At 48.7% G+C, this 17,871-nt stretch overlaps 1 protein-coding gene across 1 annotated transcript in view; it reads left to right on the forward strand.

Moving 5' to 3' along the window:
- The window catches only part of LOC133362981 (uncharacterized), a 439,193-nt gene that overhangs the window by 77,679 nt on the left and 343,643 nt on the right, over window positions 1–17,871 (forward strand). The gene's annotated exons all lie outside the window — the stretch shown is intronic.

Here is a 17,871-nt window from a genome sequence, read left to right on the forward strand (position 1 = left end):
CTCCCGTGTCTCCCAGTGTCTCAGTGTCTCCCCCGTGTCCCCCAGTGTCTCTCAGTGTCCCCCAGTGTCTCCAGTGTCTCAGTGTCTCCCGTGTCTCAGGTCCCCCAGTGTCTCAGTGTCTCCCCCCGTGTCCCGTGTCTCCAGTGTCTCAGTGTCTCCCCCCGTGTCCCCAGTGTCCCCAGTGTCTCAGTGTCTCAGTGTCTCCAGTCTCCCCCGTGTCTCCCCCAGTGTCTCCCCCAGTGTCTCCCAGTGTCTCCCCCCGTGTCCCCCAGTGTCTCCCAGTGTCTCAGTGTCTCCCAGTGTCTCAGTGTCCCCCAGTGTCTCCCAGTGTCTCAGTGTCTCCCAGTGTCTCAGTGTCCCCCCGTGTCTCCCAGTGTCTCAGTCTCCCAGTGTCTCAGTGTCTCCCCCCGTGTCTCCCAGTGTCTCCCAGTGTCTCAGTGTCTCAGTGTCTCAGTGTCTCCCAGTGTCTCCCAGTGTCTCAGTGTCTCCCAGTGTCTCAGTGTCTCCCCCCGTGTCCCCCAGTGTCTCCCAGTGTCTCAGTGTCTCCCCCCGTGTTTCCCAGTGTCTCAGTGTCTCCCCCGTGTCCCCCAGTGTCTCAGTGTCTCCCCCCGTGCCCCCAGTGTCTCCAGTGTCTCAGTGTCTCCCAGTGTCTCAGTGTCCCCCCGTGTCTCCCAGTGTCTCAGTGTCTCCCAGTGTCTCAGTGTCCCCCCGTGTCTCCCAGTGTCTCAGTGTCTCCCAGTGTCTCAGTGTCTCCCCCAGTGTCTCCCCCAGTGTCTGTCAGTGTCTCAGTCTCCCAGTGTCTCCCAGTGTCTCAGTGTCTCCCCCGTGTCCCCCAGTGTCTCCCAGTGTCTCCCGTGTCTCCCAGTGTCTCAGTGTCTCCCCCCGTGTCCCCCAGTGTCTCCCAGTGTCTCAGTGTCTCCCAGTGTCTCAGTATCCCAGTGTCTCAGTGTCTCCCCAGTGTCTCAGTGTCTCCCAGTGTCTCAGTGTCTCCCAGTGTCTCAGTGTCTCCCAGTGTCTCAGTGTCTCCCAGTGTCTCAGTGTCCCCCCGTGTCTCAGTGTCTCAGTGTCTCCCAGTGTCTCAGTGTCTCCCAGTGTCTCAGTGTCTCCCAGTGTCTCAGTGTCTCCCAGTGTCTCAGTGTCTCCCAGTGTCTCAGTGTCTCACAGTGTCTCAGTGTCTCCCCCCGTGTCTCCCAGTGTCTCAGTGTCTCCCCCCGTGTCTCTCAGTGTCTCAGTGTCTCCCCCCGTGTCTCTCAGTGTCTCCCCCCGTGTCTCCCAGTGTCTCAGTGTCTCCCCCCGTGTCTCTCAGTGTCTCAGTGTCTCCCCCAGTGTCTCTCAGTGTCTCCCCCCGTGTCTCTCAGTGTCTCAGTGTCTCCCCCCGTGTCTCCCCCAGTGTCTCTCAGTGTCTCAGTGTCTCCCCCGTGTCTCCCCCGTGTCTCCCCCAGTGTCTCTCAGTGTCTCCCCCCGTGTCTCTCAGTGTCTCAGTGTCTCCCCCCGTGTCTCTCAGTGTCCCCCAGTGTCCCCCAGTGTCCCCCAGTGTCTCCCAGTGTCTCCCAGTGTCTGTGTCCCCCAGTGTCTCTCAGTGTCTCCCCGTCTCCCAGTGTCTCCCAGTGTCTCAGTGTCTCAGTGTCTCCCAGTGTCTCCCAGTGTCTCAGTGTCTCCCAGTGTCTCCCAGTGTCTCCCCCAGTGTCTCCCAGTGTCTCAGTGTCTCCCAGTGTCTCCCAGTGTCTCCCCCAGTGTCTCCCCCCGTGTCCCCCAGTGTCTCCCCCCGTGTCCCCCAGTGTCTCCCAGTGTCTCAGTGTCTCCCCCCGTGTTTCCCAGTGTCTCAGTGTCTCCCCCCGTGTCCCCCAGTGTCTCAGTGTCTCCCCCCGTGTCCCCCAGTGTCTCCCAGTGTCTCAGTGTCTCCCAGTGTCTCAGTGTCCCCCCGTGTCTCCCAGTGTCTCAGTGTCTCCCAGTGTATCAGTGTCCCCCCGTGTCTCCCAGTGTCTCAGTGTCTCCCAGTGTCTCAGTGTCTCCCCCAGTGTCTCCCCAGTGTCTCCCAGTGTCTCAGTGTCTCCCCCCGTGTCCCCCAGTGTCTCCCAGTGTCTCCCGTGTCTCCCAGTGTCTCAGTGTCTCCCCCCGTGTCCCCCAGTGTCTCCCAGTGTCTCAGTGTCTCCCAGTGTCTCAGTGTCTCCCAGTGTCTCAGTGTCTCCCCCAGTGTCTCAGTGTCTCCCAGTGTCTCAGTGTCCCCCCGTGTCTCCCAGTGTCTCAGTGTCTCCCAGTGTCTCAGTGTCTCCCAGTGTCTCAGTGTCCCCCCGTGTCTCCCAGTGTCTCAGTGTCTCCCAGTGTCTCAGTGTCTCCCAGTGTCTCAGTGTCTCCCAGTGTCTCAGTGTCCCCCCGTGTCTCCCAGTGTCTCAGTGTCTCCCCCCGTGTTTCCCAGTGTCTCAGTGTCTCCCCCCGTGTCCCCCAGTGTCTCAGTGTCTCCCCCCGTGTCCCCCAGTGTCTCCCAGTGTCTCAGTGTCTCCCAGTGTCTCAGTGTCCCCCCGTGTCTCCCAGTGTCTCAGTGTCTCCCAGTGTCTCAGTGTCCCCCCGTGTCTCCCAGTGTCTCAGTGTCTCCCAGTGTCTCAGTGTCTCCCCCAGTGTCTACCCCAGTGTCTCCCAGTGTCTCAGTGTCTCCCCCCGTGTCCCCCAGTGTCTCCCAGTGTCTCCCGTGTCTCCCAGTGTCTCAGTGTCTCCCCCCGTGTCCCCCAGTGTCTCCCAGTGTCTCAGTGTCTCCCAGTGTCTCAGTGTCTCCCAGTGTCTCAGTGTCTCCCCCAGTGTCTCAGTGTCTCCCAGTGTCTCAGTGTCTCCCAGTGTCTCAGTGTCTCCCAGTGTCTCAGTGTCCCCCCGTGTCTCCCAGTGTCTCAGTGTCTCCCAGTGTCTCAGTGTCTCCCAGTGTCTCAGTGTCTCCCAGTGTCTCAGTGTCCCCCCGTGTCTCCCAGTGTCTCAGTGTCTCACAGTGTCTCAGTGTCTCCCCCCGTGTCTCCCCCAGTGTCTCTCAGTGTCTCCCCCCGTGTCTCTCAGTGTCTCAGTGTCTCCCCCCGTGTCTCCCCCAGTGTCTCTCAGTGTCTCAGTGTCTCCCCCCGTGTCTCCCCCCGTGTCTCCCCCAGTGTCTCTCAGTGTCTCCCCCCGTGTCTCTCAGTGTCTCAGTGTCTCCCCCCGTGTCTCTCAGTGTCCCCCAGTGTCTCCCAGTGTCTCCCAGTGTCTCAGTGTCTCAGTGTCTCCCAGTGTCTCAGTGTCTCACAGTGTCTCAGTGTCTCCCCCCGTGTCTCCCCCCGTGTCTCCCCCAGTGTCTCTCAGTGTCTCCCCCCGTGTCTCTCAGTGTCTCAGTGTCTCCCCCCGTGTCTCTCAGTGTCCCCCAGTGTCCCCCAGTGTCTCCCAGTGTCTCCCAGTGTCTCAGTGTCCCCCAGTGTCTCTCAGTGTCTCCCCGTTTCCCAGTGTCTCCCAGTGTCTCAGTGTCTCAGTGTCTCCCAGTGTCTCCCAGTGTCTCCCAGTGTCTCAGTGTCTCCCAGTGTCTCCCAGTGTCTCCCCGCGTCTCCCCCAGTGTATCCCAGTGTCTCAGTGTCTCCCAGTGTCTCAGTGTCTCAGTGTCTCCCAGTGTCTCCCCCAGTGTCTCCCAGTGTCTCCCAGTGTCTCCCAGTGTCTCTCAGTGTCGCCCAGTGTCTCCCAGTGTTTCCCAGTGTCTCAGTGTCTCCCAGTGTCTCCCCCAGTGTCTCCCAGCGTCTCCCAGTGTCTCCCAGTGTCTCCCCCAGTGTCTCCCAGTGTCTCCCAGTGTCTCTCAGTGTCTCCCAGTGTCTCCCAGTGTCTCCCAGTGTCTCAGTGTCTCCCAGTGTCTCCCCCAGTGTCTCCCAGTGTCTCCCAGTGTCTCTCCCAGTGTCTCCCAGTGTCTCAGTGTCTCTCAGTGTCCCCCAGTGTCTCTCAGTGTCTTTCAGTGTCTCCCCCAGTGTCTCTCAGTGTCTCCCAGTGTGCCCCAGTGTCTCAGTGTCTCCCAGTGTCTCCCAGTGTCTCCCAGTGTTTCCCCGCGTCTCCCCCAGTGTCTCCCAGTCTCCCCCAGTGCCTCTCCGTGTCTCTCAGTGTCTCCCAGTGTCTCCCAGTGTCTCAGTGTCTCCCAGTGTCTCCCAGTGTCTCCCAGTATCTCCCAGTGTCTCCCAGTGTCTCCCCGCGTCTCCCCCAGTGTCTCCCAGTCTCCCCCAGTGTCTCCCAGTGTGTTTTCTAGTGTCTCCCAGTGTCTCCCAGTGTCTCCCGGTGTCCCCCAGTGTCTCCCCCAGTGTCTCCCAGTCTCTCCCAGTGTCTCCCCCAGTGTCTCCCAGTCTCCCCCAGTGTCTCCCAGTGTCCCCCAGTGTCTCCCCCAGTGTCTCCCAGTCTCCCCCAGTGTCTCCCAGTGTCTCCCAGTGTCTCCCCCAGTGTCTCCCAGTCTCCCCCAGTGTCTCCCAGTGTCTCCCAGTGTCTCCCAGTGTCTCCCAGTGTCTCAGTGTCTCCCAGTGTCTCCCCCAGTGTCTCCCAGTGTCTCCCAGTGTCTCCCAGCGTCTCCCAGTGTCTCCCAGTGTCTCCCCCAGTGTCTCCCAGTGTCTCCCAGTGTCTCAGTGTCTCCCAGTGTCTCAGTGTCTCCCAGTGTCTCCCAGTGTCTCAGTGTCTCCCAGTGTCTCCCCCAGTGTTTCCCAGTGTCTCCCAGTGTCTCTTCCAGTGTCTCAGTGTCTCTCAGTGTCCCCCAGTGTCTCTCAGTGTCTCTCAGTGTCTCTCAGTGTCTCCCCCAGTGTCTCCCAGTGTCTCCCAGTGTCTCCCAGCGTCTCCCAGTGTCTCCCAGTGTCTCCCCCAGTGTCTCCCAGTGTCTCCCAGTGTCTCAGTGTCTCCCAGTGTCTCAGTGTCTCCCAGTGTCTCCCAGTGTCTCCCAGTGTCTCAGTGTCTCCCAGTGTCTCCCCCAGTGTTTCCCAGTGTCTCCCAGTGTCTCTTCCAGTGTCTCAGTGTCTCTCAGTGTCCCCCAGTGTCTCTCAGTGTCTCTCAGTGTCTCCCCCAGTGTCTCTCAGTGTCTCCCAGTGTCTCCCAGTGTCTCAGTGTCTCCCAGTGTCTCCCAGTGTCTCCCAGTATCTCCCAGTATCTCCCAGTGTCTCCCAGTGTCTCCCAGTGTCTCCCCGCGTCTCCCCCAGTGTCTCCCAGTCTCCCCCAGTGTCTCCCAGTGTGTTTCCTAGTGTCTCCCAGTGTCTCCCAGTGTCTCCCGGTGTCCCCCAGTGTCTCCCCCAGTGTCTCCCCCAGTGTCTCCCAGTCTCTCCCAGTGTCTCCCAGTGTCTCCCCCAGTGTCTCCCAGTCTCCCCCAGTGTCTCCCAGTGTCCCCCAGTGTCTCTTCCAGTGTCTCCCAGTCTCCCCCAGTGTCTCCCAGTGTCTCCCAGTGTCTCCCCCAGTGTCTCCCAGTCTCCCCCAGTGTCTCCCAGTGTCTCCCAGTGTGTCTCCCAGTCTCTCCCAGTGTCTCCCAGTGTCTCCCAGTGTCTTTCCCAGTCTCCCCCCCGTGTCTCCCAGTGTCTCCCCCAGTGCCTCAGTGTCTCCCAGTGTCTCAGTGTCTCCCAGTGTCTCCCCCAGTGTCTCCCCCAGTGTCTCTCAGTGTCTCTCAGTGTCTCTCAGTGTCTCCCAGTGTCTCCCAGTGTCTCCCCCAGTGTCTCCCCCAGTGTCTCAGTGTCTCTCAGTGTCTCAGTGTCTCCCAGTGTCTCAGTGTCTCCCCCAGTGTCTCCCCCAGTATCTCCCCCAGTGTCTCTCCCAGTGTCTCCCAGTGTCTCCCAGTGTCTCCCAGTGTCTTAGTGCGTCTCTCAGTGTCTCCCCCAGTGTCTCCCAGTGTCTCAGTGTCTCCCAGTGTCTCCCAGTGTCTCCCCCAGTGTCTCCCAGTGTCTCCCCCAGTGTCTCCCAGTGTCTCCCCCAGTGTCTCCCAGTATCTCCCAGTGTCTCCCCCAGTGTCTCCCAGTGTCTCCCAGTGTCTCTCCCAGTCTCCCCCAGTGTCTCCCCGTGTCTCTCAGTGTCTCTCAGCGTCTCCCCCAGTGTCTCCCAGCGTCTCTCCCCGTGTCTCCCAATGTCTCCCCCAGTGTCTCCTAGTGTCTCCCAGTGTCTCCAAGTGTCTCCCAGTGTCTCCCCCAGTCTCCCCCAGTGTCTCCGAGTGTCTCTCAGTGTCTCCCAGTGTCTCCCAGCGTCTCCCAGCGTCTCCCAGTGTCTCCCAGCGTCTCCCAGTGTCTCCCAGTGTCTCCCAGCGTCTCCCAGCGTCTCCCAGTGTCTCCCAGTCTCCCCCAGTGTCTCTCAGCGTCTCCCCCAGTGTCTCCCCCAGTGTCTCCCAGTCTCCCCCAGTGTCTCTCAGCGTCTCCCCCAGTGTCTCCCAGCGTCTCCCGACTATTTATTAAGTCTTTTATTTATATATGAACCGGCTACCGGCACTGTGGCACACACGAGGGGGGTGGGTGGCCAGCACCACGCCCGGCCGCCTTTGTCTCCCCAGTTGCTCGCGATGTTTACCGGACACCAGGTACTCGTTTGAGGCTGAGTCGACCTAGAGGAGGAGTCGACACACCTGTACCCAAAAGACAAAGATCCCCCGTGTAGCCTTAGCAGACTGTAGGGGCAAGTGCTGTTAGCGAGTAGCACCTATGAAGGCTACCGGCGCTGTGGCACACGAGGGGGTGGGTGGCCAGCACCACGCCCGGCCGCCTTTGTCTCCCCAGTGGCGATGTTTACTACACAGCGCACCAGGTACTCATTTGAGGCTGAGTCGACCTAGGGGAGGCCCAGGACCGGTTCAGATAATCGCCACTGGTGTTGGCCGTGAGCGGGAATCGAACCCGGGTCGTTGGGTTCATAGCGCAGCGTAGCGCTAACCACTACACCCACCGCTCCCCACACACACAGATACACATACACACACAGACACACACACAGACACACACACGCAGAGACACACACAGACACACACACGCAGAGACACACACAGACACACACACAGACACACTGACACTGACACAGACACACAGACAGACACACACACTGACACAGACACACAGACATACACACAGCCAGACACACACACTGACATACACACACACACTGACACAGACACACACTGACACAGACACACAGACATACACACAGACAGACACACACACTGACATACACACACACACAGACACACTGACACAGACACACACTGACACAGACACACAGACAGACACACACACTGACATACACACACACACAGACACACTGACACAGACACACACTGACACAGACACACTGACACAGACACACAGACAGACACACTGACACAGACAGACATACACAGACACACAGACACACTGACACAGACACACAGACAGACACACACTGACACACAGACATACACCCACATACACGCGCACACACATACTTACGCACATACAAAGACAAAGATCCCCACACGCACGTACACACACATACACACACACCCACATAAATACACACACGCACACACACATAAACACACGTAAACACACACATAAACACACACACCCACGTACACACACGCACGTACACACACACACGTACACACACACACATACACACACGTACACACACGTACACACACACATAAACACACACACCCACGTACACACACGCACGTACACACACACACACGTACACACATACACACACATACGCGTACACACACACGTACACACACACATAAACACACACACCCACGTACACACACGCACGTACACACACACACATACACACACGTACACACACGTACACACACATACACGTACACACACACATACACACACATACATACACACACACGCACGTACACACACATACACACACACATACACACACACATACACACACGTACACCCACGTACACACACGTACACACACGTACACACACATACACACACACATACACACACGTACACACATAAACACACGTACACACACATACACACATAAACACACGTACACACACGTACACACACGTACACACATAAACACACGTACACACACGTACACACACATACACACACACATACACACACGTACACACACACACACGTAAACACACACACACACAGACACACACGTACACACACACACGTACACACACACACACGTAAACACACACACACACGTACACACACGTACATACACACACGTACACACACATAAACACACTCATACACACACACATAAACACACACGTACACACACACATTCACAAACTCACGTTTACACTCTGAACCCCACCTCGCGTGACGTCACCACGCTTTGCAAACCCCACCACTGATAAGCATGCGGACACCCGCCTTGAAAATGTCACGGTTCTTATTAACGTTACGGTTTCTAACGCCGCCGATTAATACAATTGTCATAATCACTATTGTTATCTAACTTATGTTGTGATTGTTGTTAGTACTATTGTTAGTACTTCCATTGTTAGTAATTCCATTGTTAGTAATTCCATTGTTAGTGCTTCCATTGTTAGAACTTCCATTGTTATTACTTCCATTGTTAGTACTTCCATTGTTAGTACTTCCATTGTTAGTAATTCCATTGTTAGTGATTCCATTGTTAGTAATTCCATTGTTAGTACTTCCATTGTTAGTACTTCCATTGTTAGTACTTCCATTGTTAGTACTTCCATTGTTAGTACTTTGTTAGTACTTCCATTGTTAGTACTTCCATTGTTAGTACTTCCATTGTTAGTGCTTCCATTGTTAGTACTTCCATTGTTAGTACTTGTATTGTTAGTACTTGTATTGTTAGTACTTGTATTGTTAGTACTTGCATTGTTAGTACTTGTATTGTTAGTACTTCCATTGTTAGTGCTTGTATTGTTAGTACTTGCATTGTTAGTACTTCTATTGTTAGTGCTTGTATTGTTAGTAATTCCATTGTTAGTACTTCCATTGTTAGTACTTCTATTGTTAGTACTTGCATTGTTAGTACTTCCATTGTTAGTACTTCCATTGTTAGAACTTCCATTGTTAGTGATTCCATTGTTAGTACTTCCATTGTTAGTACTTCCATTGTTAGAACTTCCATTGTTAGTGATTCCATTGTTAGAACTTCCATTGTTAGTAATTCCATTGTTAGTACTTCCATTGTTAGTACTTCCATTGTTAGTAATTCCATTGTTAGTGCTTCCATTGTTAGTACTTCCATTGTTAGTACTATTGTTGTTAGTGCTTCCATTGTTAGTAATTCCATTGTTAGTGCTTCCATTGTTAGTACTTCCATTGTTAGTACTTCCATTGTTAGTGATTCCATTGTTAGTACTTGTATTGTTAGTGCTTCCATTGTTAGTAATTCCATTGTTAGTGCTTCCATTGTTAGTAATTCCATTGTTAGTACTTCCATTGTTAGTACTTCCATTGTTAGTACTTCCATTGTTAGTGCTTGTATTGTTAGTACTTCCATTGTTAGTGCTTCCATTGTTAGTACTTCCATTGTTAGTACTTCCATTGTTAGTACTTCCATTGTTAGTACTTCCATTGTTAGTACTTGTATTGTTAGTACTTCCATTGTTAGTACTTCCATTGTTAGTAATTCTATTGTTAGTAATTCCATTGTTAGTACTTGTATTGTTAGTACTTCCATTGTTAGTACTTCCATTGTTAGTAATTATATTGTTAGTAATTCCATTGTTAGTACTATTGTTGTTAGAACTTCCATTGTTAGTACTTCCATTGTTAGTACTTCCATTGTTAGTAATTCCATTGTTAGTAATTCCATTGTTAGTACTTCCATTGTTAGTACTTCCATTGTTAGTGCTTCTATTGTTAGTACTTCCATTGTTAGTACTTCCATTGTTAGTACTTCCGTTGTTAGTACTTCCATTGTTAGTACTTCCGTTGTTAGTACTTCCATTGTTAGTGATTCCATTGTTAGTGATTCCATTGTTAGTACTTCCATTGTTAGTAATTCCATTGTTAGTACTATTAGTATTGTTATTTTTTACTATTACTTGTTATTAGTACTATTGTTATTATTATTAATACTGTTATTACTATTTTTATTGATTCTATTATTAATACTATTTTTATTAATACTATTATTTTTACTATTATTACTACTGTTATTAATACTATTGTTATTAATACTATTATGGTTATTAATACTATTATTAATACTATTGTTATTAATACTATTATTGTTATTAATACTATTGTTATTTGTACTATTAATACTATTATTGTTATTAATACTATTATTGTTATTAATACTATTATTAATACTATTGTTATTTTTACTATCATTAATACTATTATTAATACTATTATTGTTATTAATACTATTGTGACAATTGCTATTCTTCTAACTCCTATCGTTGGTTCGTGGTTGTACAATGCCTTACTTTTGTTTAAACAAACCAAAGACTCGGTATGATGATGATGATGATATGAATATTAACTTTTATTCTCATTCGGCTGTTGTCTGAATTAAGTAATTATTATGCTCAGTCAATAAAAGTACAGCAGCAATAACACGCGCGTGTGTGTGAGTCTGTGTGAGTGTGTGTGTCAGTGTGTTTGTCTGTGTGGGAGTGTGTGTGTGTCTGTGTGAGTGTCTATGTGTGTGTGAGTGTCTGTGTGTGTGTCTGTGTGAGTGTGTGTGTGTGATTGTCTGTGTGTGAGTGTGTGAGTGAGTGAGTGTGTGTCTGTGTGTGTGTCTGTGTGTGTCTGTGTGAGTGTGTGTGTGATTGTCTGTGTGTGAGTGTGTGTGTGTCTGTGTGTCTGTGTGAGTGTCTATGTGTGTGTGAGTGTCTGTGTGTGTGTCTGTGTGAGTGTCTGTGTGAGTGTCAGTGTGTCTGTGTGTGTGTCAGTGTGTGTGTGTCTGTGTGTGTGTATCTGTGTGCGTGTGTGTGTGTCTGTGTATATGAGTGTCAGGGTGTGTGAGTGTGTGTGAGTCTGTGTGTGTCTGTGTGTGTGTCTGTGTGAGTGTCTGTGTGAGTGTGTGTGTGTGATTGTCTGTGTGTGAGTGTGTGAGTGAGTGAGTGTGTGTCTGTGTGTGTGTCTGTGTGTGTCTGTGTGAGTGTGTGTGTGTGATTGTCTGTGTGTGAGTGTGTGTGTGTCAGTGTGTCTGTGTGTGTGTGTCAGTGTGTCTGTGTGTGTGTCTGTGTGTGTGTATCTGTGTGCGTGTGTGTGTGTCTGTGTATATGAGTGTCAGGGTGTGTGAGTGTGTGTGAGTCTGTGTGTGTCTGTGTGTGTGTCTGTGTGAGTGTCTGTGTGAGTGTCTGTGTCTGTGTGTGTCTGTGTGTGTGTGTCTGTGTGAGTGTGTGTGTGTGATTGTCTGTGTCTGTGTGTGAGTGTGTCTGTGTGTCTGTGTGAGTGTCTATGTGTGTGTGAGTGTCTGTGTGTGTGTCTGTGTGAGTGTCTGTGTGAGTGTCAGTGTCTGTGTGTGTGTCAGTGTGTGTGTGTCTGTGTGTGTGTATCTGTGTGCGTGTGTGTGTGTCTGTGTATATGAGTGTCAGGGTGTGTGAGTGTGTGTGAGTCTGTGTGTGTCTGTGTGTGTGTCTGTGTGAGTGTCTGTGTGAGTGTGTGTGTGTGATTGTCTGTGTGTGAGTGTGTGAGTGAGTGAGTGTGTGTCTGTGTGTGTGTCTGTGTCTGTGTGTGTCTGTGTGTGTGTGTCTGTGTGAGTGTGTGTGTGTGATTGTCTGTGTGTGAGTGTGTGTGTGTCTGTGTGTCTGTGTGAGTGTCTATGTGTGTGTGAGTGTCTGTGTGTGTGTGTGTCTGTGTGAGTGTCTGTGTGAGTGTCATTGTGTCTGTGTGTGTGTCAGTGTGTGTGTGTCTGTGTGTGTGTATCTGTGTGCGTGTGTGTGTGTCTGTGTATATGAGTGTCAGGGTGTGTGAGTGTGTGTGAGTCTGTGTGTGTCTGTGTGTGTGTCTGTGTGAGTGTCTGTGTGAGTGTGTGTGTGTGATTGTCTGTGTGTGAGTGTGTGAGTGAGTGAGTGTGTGTCTGTGTGTGTGTCTGTGTCTGTGTGTGTCTGTGTGTGTGTGTCTGTGTGAGTGTGTGTGTGTGATTGTCTGTGTGTGAGTGTGTGTGTGTCTGTGTGTCTGTGTGAGTGTCTATGTGTGTGTGAGTGTCTGTGTGTGTGTGTCTGTGTGAGTGTCTGTGTGAGTGTCATTGTGTCTGTGTGTGTGTCAGTGTGTGTGTGTCTGTGTGTGTGTATCTGTGTGCGTGTGTGTGTGTCTGTGTATATGAGTGTCAGGGTGTGTGAGTGTGTGTGAGTCTGTGTGTGTCTGTGTGTGTGTCTGTGTGAGTGTCTGTGTGAGTGTGTGTGTGTGTGATTGTCTGTGTGTGAGTGTGTGAGTGAGTGAGTGTGTGTCTGTGTCTGTGTGTGTCTGTGTGTGTGTGTCTGTGTGAGTGTGTGTGTGTGATTGTCTGTGTGTGAGTGTGTGTGTGTCTGTGTGTCTGTGTGAGTGTCTATGTGTGTGTGAGTGTCTGTGTGTGTGTGTCTGTGTGAGTGTCTGTGTGAGTGTCATTGCGTCTGTGTGTGTGTCAGTGTGTGTGTGTCTGTGTGTGTGTGTATCTGTGTGCGTGTGTGTGTGTCTGTGTATATGAGTGTCAGGGTGTGTGAGTCTGTGTGAGTGTGTGTGAGTCTGTGTGTGTCTGTGTGTGTGTCTGTGTGAGTGTGTGTGTGTGATTGTCAGTGTGTGAGTGAGTGTGTGTCTGTGTGTGTGTCTGTGTGTGTGTCTGTGTATATGAGTGTCAGTGTGTGTGTGAGTGTCTGTGTGTGTATGTGTGTGTCTGTGTGTGTGTGAGTGTCTGTGTGTGTGTCTGTGTGTCTGTGTGTGTGTCTGTGTATATGAGTGTCAGTGTGTGTGTCAGTGTGTGTGTGTCTGTGTGTGTGTGAGTCTGTGTGAGTGTCAGTGTGTGTGTCTGTGTGTGTGTATGTGTGGGTGATTGTCTGTGTGTGTGTCTGTGTGAGTTTGAGGCTAGGGTTTCTATTAGCACATGCTTATACAGGCTAGGGTTTCTAATAGCACATGCTTATACAGGTTATGGTTTCTATTAGCACATGCTTATACAGGCTAGGGTTTCTATTAGCGCATGCTTATACAGGCTAGGGTTTCTATTAGCGCATGCTTATACAGGCTAGGGTTTCTATTAGCACATGCTTATACAGGCTAGGGTTTCTATTAGCACACGCTTATACAGGCTAGGGTTTCAATTATCACATGCTTATACAGGCTAGGGTTTATATCAGCGCATGCTTATACAGGCTAGGGTTTCAATTAGCACACGCTTATACAGGCTAGGGTTTATATTAGCACACGCCTATACAGGCTAGGGTTTATATTAGCACATGCTTATACAGGCTAGGATTTATATTAGCACACGCTTATACAGGCTAGGGTTTCTATTATCACATGCTTATACAGGCTAGGGTTTCTATTAGCACATGTTTATACAGGCTAGGGTTTCTATTAGCACACGCTTATACAGGCTAGGGTTTCTATTAGCACACGCTTATACAGGCTAGGGTTTCTATTAGCACACGCTTATACAGGCTAGGGTTTCTATTAGCACATGCTTATATAGGCTAGGGTTTCTATTAGCGCATGCTTATACAGGCTAGGGTTTCTATCAGCACATGCTTATACAGGCTAGGGTTTCTATTGGCACATGCTTATACAGGTTAGGGTTTCTATTAACACACGCTTATACAGGCTAGGGTTTCTATTAGCGCATGCTTATACAGGCTAGGGTTTCTATCAGCACATGCTTATACAGGCTAGGGTTTCTATTAGCACATGCTTATACAGGCTAGGGTTTCTATGAACACACGCTTATACAGGCTGGGGTTTCTAATAGCACATGCTTATACAGGCTAGGGTTTATATTAGCACATGCTTATACAGGCTAGGGTTTCTATTAGCACATGCTTATACACGCTAGGGTTTCTATTAGCACATGCTTATACAGGCTAGGGTTTCTATTAGCACATGCTTATACAGGCTAGGGTTTCTATTAGCCCATGCTTATACAGGCTAGGGTTTCTATTAGCACATGCTTATACAGGCTAGGGTTTCTAATAGCACATGCTTATACAGGTTATGGTTTCTATTAGCACATGCTTATACAGGCTAGGGTTTCTATTAGCACATGCTTATACAGGCTAGGGTTTCTATTAGCACATGCTTATACAGGCTAGGGTTTATATTGGCACATGCTTATACAGGCTAGGGTTTCTATTAGCGCATGCTTATACAGGCTAGGGTTTCTATTAGCGCATGCTTATACAGGCTAGGGTTTCAATTAGCACACGCTTATACAGGCTAGGGTTTATATTAGCACACGCTTATACAGGCTATGGTTTATATTAGCACATGCTTATACAGGATAGGATTTATATTAGCACACGCTTATACAGGCTAGGGTTTCTATTAGCACATGCTTATACAGGCTAGGGTTTCTATTAGCACATGTTTATACAGGCTAGGGTTTCTATTAGCACACGCTTATACAGGCTAGGGTTTCTATTAGCACACGCTTATACAGGCTAGGGTTTCTATTAGCACATGCTTATACAGGCTAGGGTTTCTATTAGCGCATGCTTATACAGGCTAGGGTTTCTATCAGCACATGCGTATACAGGCTAGGGTTTCTATTGGCACATGCTTATACAGGCTAGGGTTTCTATTAACACACGCTTATACAGGCTAGGGTTTCTATTAGCACACGCTTGTACAGGCTAGGGTTTCTGTTAGCACATGCTTATACAGGCTAGGGTTTCTATTAGCGCATGCTTATACAGGCTAGGGTTTCTATCAGCACATGCTTATACTTGCTAGGGTTTCTATTGGCACATGCTTATACAGGTTAGGGTTTCTATTAACACACGCTTATACAGGCTAGGGTTTATATTAGCGCATGCTTATACAGGCTAGGGTTTCTATCAGCACATGCTTATACAGGCTAGGGTTTATATTAGCACATGCTTATACAGGCTAGGGTTTCTATGAACACACGCTTATACAGGCTAGGGTTTCTATTAGCACATGCTTATACAGGCTAGGGTTTCTATTAGCCCATGCTTATACAGGCTAGGGTTTATATTAGCACATGCTTATACAGGCTAGGGTTTCTAATAGCACATGCTTATACAGGTTATGGTTTCTATTAGCACATGCTTATACAGGCTAGGGTTTCTATTAGCACATGCTTATACAGGCTAGGGTTTATATTGGCACATGCTTATACAGGCTAGGGTTTCTATTAGCGCATGCTTATACAGGCTAGGGTTTCTATTAGCGCATGCTTATACAGGCTAGGGTTTCTATTAGCACATGCTTATACAGGCTAGGGTTTATATTAGCACACGCTTATACAGGCTAGGGTTTCAATTAGCACACGCTTATACAGGCTAGGGTTTATATTAGCACACGCTTATACAGGCTAGGGTTTCTATTAGCACATGCTTATACAGGCTAGGGTTTCTATTAGCACATGCTTATACAGGCTAGGGTTTCTATTAGCACATGCTTATACAGGCTAGGGTTTCTATTAGCACATGCTTATACAGGCTAGGGTTTCTATTAGCACATGCTTATACAGGCTAGGGTTTCTATTAGCCCACGCTTATACAGGCTAGGGTTTCTATTAGCACATGCTTATACAGGCTAGGGTTTCTATTAGCACATGCTTATACAGGCTAGGGATTCTATCAGCACATGCTTATACAGGCTAGGGTTTCTATTAGCACATGCTTATACAGGCTAGGGTTTCTATTGGCATATGCTTATACAGGCTAGGGTTTCTATTAGCACATGCTTATACAGGCTATGGTTTCTATTAGCCCATGCTTATACAGGCTAGGGTTTCTATTAGCACATGCTTATATAGGCTAGGGTTTCTATCAGCACATGCTTATACAGGCTAGGGTTTCTATTAGCACATGCTTATACAGGCTAGGGTTTCTATTAGCACATGCTTATACAGGCTAGGGTTTCTATTAGCCCATGCTTTTACAGGCTAGGGTTTCTATTAGCACATGCTTATACAGGCTAGGGTTTCTATTAGCACATGCTTATACAGGCTAGGGTTTCTATTAGCACATGCTTATACAGGCTAGGGTTTCTATTAGCACATGCTTATACAGGCTAGGGTTTCTATTAGCACATGCTTATACAGGCTAGGGTTTCTATTAGCACATGCTTATACAGGCTAGGGTTTCTATTAGCACATGCTTATACAGGCTAGGGTTTCTATTAGCACACGCTTATACAGGCTAGGGTTTCTATTAGCACATGCTTATACAGGCTAGGGTTTCTATTAGCACATGCTTATACAGGCTAGGGTTTCTATTAGCATATGCTTATACAGGCTGGGGTTTCTATTAGCACATGCTTATACAAGGTAGGGTTTCTATTAGCACATGCTTATACAGGCTAGGGTTTCTATTAGCACACGCTTTTACAGGCTAGGGTTTCTATCAGCACATGCTTATACAGGCTAGGGTTTCTATTAGCACACGCTTATACAGGCTAGGGTTTCTATCAGCACATGCTTATACAGGCTAGGGTTTCTATTAGCACATGCTTATACAGGCTAGGGTTTCTATTAGCACACGCTTATACAGGCTAGGGTTTCTATTAGCACATGCTTATTCAGGCTAGGGTTTCTATTAGCACATGCTTATACAGGCTAGGGTTTCTATTGGCACATGCTTATACAGGCTAGGGTTTCTAATAGCACATGCTTATACAGGTTAGGGTTTCTATTAGCACATGTTTATACAGGCTAGGGTTTCTATTAGCATATGCTTATACAGGCTGGGGTTTCTATTAGCACATGCTTATACAGGCTAGGGTTTCTATTAGCACATGCTTATACAGGCTAGGGTTTCTATTAGCATATGCTTATACAGGCTAGGGTTTCTATTAGCACATGCTTATACAGGCTAGGGTTTCTATTAGCACATGCTTATACAGGCTAGGGTTTCTATAAGCACATGCTTATACAGGCTAGGGTTTCTATTAGCCCACGCTTATACAGGTTAGGGTTTCTATTAGCACATGCTTATACAGGCTAGGGTTTCTATTAGCACATGCTTATACAGGCTAGGGTTTCTATTAGCACATGCTTATACAGGCTAGGGTTTCTATTAGCACACGCTTATACAGGCTAGGGTTTCTATTAGCACATGCTTATACAGGCTAGGGTTTCTATTAGCACATGTTTAAACAGGCTAGGGTTTCTATTAGCATGTGCTTATACAGGCTAGGGTTTCTATTAGCACATGCTTATACAGGCTAGGGTTTCTATTAGCACATATTTAAACAGGCTAGGGTTTCTATTAGCATGTGCTTATACAGGCTAGGGTTTCTATCAGCACATGCTTATACAGGCTAGGGTTTCTATTAGCACACGCTTATACAGGCTAGGGTTTCTATTAGCCCATGCTTATACAGGCTAGGATTTCTATTAGCACATGCTTATACAGGCTAGGGTTTATAAAAGCGCATGCTTATACAGGCTAGGGTTTCTATTAGCGCATGCTTATACAGGCTAGGGTTTCTATCAGCACATGCTTATACAGGCTAGGGTTTCTATTAGCACATGCTTATACAGGCTAGGGTTTCTATGAACACACGCTTATACAGGCTGGGGTTTCTAATAGCACATGCTTATACAGGCTAGGGTTTATATTAGCACATGCTTATACAGGCTAGGGTTTCTATTAGCACATGCTTATACACGCTAGGGTTTCTATTAGCACATGCTTATACAGGCTAGGGTTTCTATTAGCACATGCTTATACAGGCTAGGGTTTCTATAGCCCATGCTTATACAGGCTAGGGTTTCTATTAGCACATGCTTATACAGGCTAGGTGTTCTAATAGCACA

Source organism: Lethenteron reissneri, unplaced genomic scaffold, assembly GCF_015708825.2.
Source record: "Lethenteron reissneri isolate LAM-NWPU_2019-01 unplaced genomic scaffold, ASM1570882v1 scaffold_1639, whole genome shotgun sequence".
NCBI lineage: Eukaryota > Metazoa > Chordata > Hyperoartia > Petromyzontiformes > Petromyzontidae > Lethenteron > Lethenteron reissneri.